A 5775-nucleotide genomic window follows, 5' to 3' on the forward strand; every position below is an offset into this window, starting at 1 on the left:
ACAGGCATGTATTTGACAGGTGAGCAACGTTCACTGTATCAGTGTCTTGTCACGACATACATGTCTGATATCCTGGCTCCCATCCTTAGCAAGGCTAACAACCTCACAAAGAGATGATCTTTCTTTGAGGAGATTTTCATTATGTTCTGAGGTATTAGGTGCCTGTCTTGTCACTGTGAACAGCTGAAGTTTTATTTTCCCACTTTCTGAAGTTCCTCTTTGTCAGGAAATGGTGATGAGCCAACCACTGAAATTCATTCCATCAACGTAGAGTCCTTTTTCCTTTCATGAATGAGTGGTGCAACACAGATATGAATTTCTCAGCTGTGTAAACATGAAAGAAGTTTTCTGTTTTGTTTGACTTTTTGCAGTTTGAGATGTTTTAGTCTCTCTCCCCAAATTAGTTTCCCAGTTGAAAATTAATGCTAACATTCTTTGCATAATGTCACACAATAAGCTTGAGTGTTCCATATTGGAAGATGAAGCGGAGCAGACAAGTTTGCTCTACCAGGAAAAAACTCAGGTTCCTGCCTCTTTCTAAAAGCTCTATTTTTTTTCTTTTTCAATCTTTTTATTAGTTTCATAAAAATAAACATAACATGGTAATGGTACAAAGTTATTGGGATTATATTGTTATAATTAGCATAAGTAATTATAAAGCCAGTTGACACTTAAATGATAAAACTCCCAATCATTTAATCCCAATCATTGTTTTTTTTTAATTGCTTCTGTTATGTTTGTTCTGAGCCCAATTCAGTGGCCTCTAATGCCCACAAGAAGAATGCACGTACGTTTTTCAAAGAATTCGAGTCAGATTTGGACTTGTCTTTGAGTGAAAAATGGGATCCAATCTAATAAAAATTCATGTTCTCAAACAAATATTTTGGCCGGCACAGTAGTGTGGTGGTTAGTACAACGCTTTACGGTACCAGCTGCTGTCTGTAAGGAGTTTGAACGTTCTCCCTGTGACCGTGTGGGTTTCCTCCAGGTGCTCTAGTTTCCTCCCGCAGTCCAAAGATGCTCCGGTAAACTTATTAGGCTAGGGTTAAGTTGGGGGTTGTTGGGCAGCGCGGCCCTTCCACACTGTATCTCAATAATAAATAAATAAATGCTGGGATTTTGCAGAGCCGTGTTGCGTAGAACAGTACACCATAAGATGAAAGGATGGGGAGAGGATAAAGGCCAGGTGATGAATATAATGTGTCGTGGATCTAGAATTTAGAACAGCAAAGTACAAGACCAGTTCCTTTGATCCATAATGTCCATGCCAACCATCATGCACATCTGCCTGCACACTGTCCATATCCATTATTTCTTGCCTGTTCATGCATCTGTTTAAATGTTGCTTAAACTTTTCTATCTCCCTGCTTCCATCACTTCGTCTCGCAGTGTGTTTGAGGCGTCTACCACTCACTGAAGTAAACACTTGCTTAGCAAATCTTTAACCTTCCGCCACCCCCTCAACTTAAAGCTGTGCCCTCGAGTATTTTGCATTTCCATTCTGAGGAAAATGACTTTGGCTACCTACCGTAACTATATCCTTCATCATTTTATAGACTATCAGGTCACACCTCAGCCTCCAGAGAAAACAATCAAAGCTCCTCCATCTTCCCCTTATAGCAGAAGATCGGGGTCAAAGAACCACTTGCAGCTTGAGCGCTGTCTGTCCAGTGGTGTTTGGTTTGAAGTCGGCAGCCTTTACTGATGGAAGAATGGTCATCTGTGAGCAAACTTCTGGCGTTAAAAAAAATACGTGCAACTCTTGCCACGCTTGCTGTGCAAGCTTCCTCACTAAGGTTTCTGTTCCTTGTCGTCGTAACGGTCTTCATTCCATGCCAGGTGGTGGAGGGGGGTGCAGTGTGTGTTGAACTGTTCCACATCAGTCCAGTGTTTGGTTTGTCAACTACACTTTGATCCTCATGCAATCTATATTAATCTGTATCCTTGGGGAGGATGTGATGAGAGGGATAATGAATCAGCCGTGATGTAATGGCAGAGCAGGCTCAATGGGCTGAATGGCCTAATTCTGCTCCTTTGTCTTGTGGTCTTCTGTCTTTTGTCTTAGTACAATTATTCGAATCCATCCTATTTGAAGACTGAAAGTTTATGTGATATGAAAAATACATGCAGCAAAGTTTTCAAGTTACTTGGGGATAAACATTTATGCAGACGTTGCAAATGAGTGTTTTCTTTAAGTAGTTCCATGTAACGATTTATATCTGTGCTAAACCTATGTCCACTGGAGAAGTGATGCAGGGCTGAGGTTGAGGTATATTATCATGGCACGGTAGCTTAGTGGTTAGCACAATGCTTTAAAGTACCAGCAACCTAGGTTCAATTCCCACTGCTGTCTGTAAGGAGTTTGTACGTTCTACCTGCGACTGTGAGGGTTTCCTCTGGGTGCTCCGCTTTCCTCCCACAATCCAAAGATGGACCAATTAGTAGGTCAATTGGTCATTGTAAATTGTCTCATGATGAGCCTAGGGTTAAATTGGGAGCTGCTAGGCAGCGGGACTTGAAGGGCCTGTTCTGTGCTGTATCTCAATAAATAAATGTGAGAGTATTTGTTGTACTTCACTCTCCCAAACAGATTGCAAGGTACTTCTTAATTTGATGATGTTAGCAATCCAATGTTAACCATGTGCCTTTACCAGACATATGCGTTTTTCCAACTGTTATCTTCCTTTTAATAACTCATCTCTTCCTCTTTCACTTCTCCTTTACAGCCCACATTTGCTCTGATTCTGTTTGTTAATCCTCTTTAAGTTAGAAAGCTGATCCACATATCAATGTTAATAAGCTGGCTTTCTCCAGACCTAGCCACCTTAGTTCTCCCGAATCTTACTGGTGAAAAGTTGGAAGTTATTGTGCACTGTGTTGTTAACTGATGTTGATGCCAGTACAATTTAGACAAATTGTGTATTAATGTTATAGCGAAAACTTACCTTTGAGTGTGACCTAATCCTAAATCCGTAACTCAGCAGTTTTCCATATGAAGAGACTTATGCATTCAGATATATGTAAAATCGTAAAATCTCTGTTAATTAAAGTACAGATGTATCAGTATTACAAAATATGTATAATATTTATGGAGAATTGATGAATATGCAGGATCTGTGACTTGCTATATAGAGAAGTGCATTGAGCACGTCACCATTACTAAACACTCTGACAGCAAATAAAAGCCAGCAGGAGTTTTTGACACTGCTAAGAGATCAGGATGCTGCCTTTGGATAGGGGGATGACACTGCTCTCAGGTCAGCAAGAGCTGCATTTTCCCCTGCCATCAGGAAGACAAAACGGGATTATTCATTGCAAATTTACAGACATTTCTGTGACACTTGAGACACGAGCATGTGTGGCAGAGCTATCAGACCACAAGTCCACCTTGCGCGTCAATGACAGTGAAGCCTCTCTTCCAAGGAGGTTGAATGTGTTTTATGCAGGGTTTGATACACGGAACAATGACCTGTATCAGCAAGGAAGGCCTCCCTCCCCACAAGGAGCAGGCTTTCAGTCCAGCCACGGCTGATGTCAGAAAGACCCTAGCCAGAGTCAACCCACGTAAAGCTGTGGGGCCTGATAACATACGTACCTGGTAAGGTGCTGCGAGACTGCGCTACCCGGTTAACAGATGTTCTAACAAACATCTTCAACGACTTTCTGGAACGGTCCGCTGACCCCGCCAGCTTCAAGGCGGTCACTGTCATCCCGGTGCCCAAGAGGGCGACGGTAACCTGCCCCACTGACGACCGTCCAGTGGCACTGACCTCAACAATAATGAAGTGCTTTGAGCGGCTGGTTACAGATCACATTAAATCCCATCTTCCTGCTTCATTGGACCTTTTCCAGTTTGCTTATTGCTCAAATCGGCCCATTGATGATGACTTAGCCTTTTCCCTCCACTCCATCTGGTCCCACCTGGAAAATGATGCCTCATATGCCTGGATGCTGTTCAACTTGGTGTTTAATATGATCACCCCTCAGAAGCTGGTAGGTGAGCTGACCACGTGGGTCTCAGCACCTCTCCTTGTAACTGGATCGTGAACTTCTTGGCCGTCTGTGTTGACAGCAACATCTCTATCTCCATCACACTGAGCCCTAGTGCCCCGCCAGGACTGTGTGCTCGGCCCACTGCTGTTCACGCTGCAGGAGCATAACTATGCTTCTGGATGCAGCTCAAACTGAATCATCAAGTTTGATAATGACACAACAGTGGTTGGCTTTATGAATGGTGACAAGATGGCAAACAGAGGGAAGGCAGAGCGGCCGGAGGAATGGTCCAAGCACAGCAACTTGAGTCTCAACGTGGGTGCAAACGGCCCCTCCGTGGAGAGAGTTAGGAGCACCAAGTTTTCAAGAATGCACACAATGGACAATCTTTGCTGGCCCCTCAACACCACCTCCTTAGTCAAGAAATCACAGCAGGATCTCCTCTTCCTGAGGATATTGGGGTGATCAGGCCTCTCCACCCTGCCACCATTCTAACCAATTTTTACAGGAGCACCATTGAGAGTGTCCTGTCCAAATACATCACCATCTGGTGTGTGAATTGCAAAGCATCTGACCACAAGGACCCTCTAAAAGATTGTGAGGACTGCTGAGAGGGTCATCAGGATCTCACTTTCACCCATCCAAGATGTTTATCAGGGGCAAGACCCTTAGCATTGTCAAGGATCTCCCATCTGTCCCACAATCTCTCTGACCCTCTACCATCAGGCAGGAGGTACCCTAGCATTAGGACAAGGACTGTTAGGATGGGAAACAGCTTCTTCCCCCAAGCTGTGAGGCAACTGCCACCATCCAGGTCTCATCACTAATAGAGTGCCTGTAACTTTATACTGTTTTCTTTTTAACTTGTGTTATAAATGTACCTCATGCTAAATGCCAATCGTCTGAAATATATTATTTGTTACTGTGTTTGTGATAATATTACTTTATGTGTTGTGTGTGAGTTATATGGGCTGTGTTGTGCACCTTGGCACAGAGGAATGTTTGGTGGTATACACGTGTATAGTTTAATTACAATAAACTTGAACAGTAACGAAATACCCAAATTATAAAGTGAACATTTATTCAGATTTCTCCAGTGGCCATTTTCCTTTGAGGCCTTGTTGGCTGCATACTCCACAAGGACTGAGCCTGTATCTCACATGAGAAAAAATGACTGTGTTTGTCAATCATCCCAGCCCACCATTATAAAGGTTCCCCAGAGGAATTTATTGGCTCAGCCATCTCCAGCTATTTTACCAATACTTTTCTATCGTGGGTTTAGGAGTGGAGATGTTCACAACTGTTCCATTCCATTCAGTGCCCATCGCAAAAGAGTCAATTCCTATGTGCACGTGAAAAGACCTACACAGCTTTAGGCATGAGCTGATCATAAGACATAGGAGCAGAACTAGGCCATCTGGCCCATCAAGTCTGCTCCACCATTCAATCATGACTGATCCTTTTTTTTTAATCTCCTTCTCAACCCCAGTTCCCGGCCTTCTCCCTGTAACCTTTGATGCCATGTCCAATCAAGAACCAATCAATCTCTGCCTTAAATACACCCAGCAAACTGGCCTCCACAGCTGCATGTGGCAACAAATTCTGCAAATTCACCACCCTCTGGCTAAAGAAATTTCTATGCATCTCTGTTTTGAAAGGGCGCCCCTCTATCCTGATGCTGTGCCCTCTTATCCTAGACTCTCCCACCATGAGAGACATCCTTTCCACATCTACGCTGTCTAGGCCTTTCAATATTGGAAAGGTTTCAATGAGCTCCCCCCT

This window comes from Mobula hypostoma, chromosome 2, assembly GCF_963921235.1.
Source record: "Mobula hypostoma chromosome 2, sMobHyp1.1, whole genome shotgun sequence".
Classification (NCBI taxonomy): domain Eukaryota; kingdom Metazoa; phylum Chordata; class Chondrichthyes; order Myliobatiformes; family Myliobatidae; genus Mobula; species Mobula hypostoma.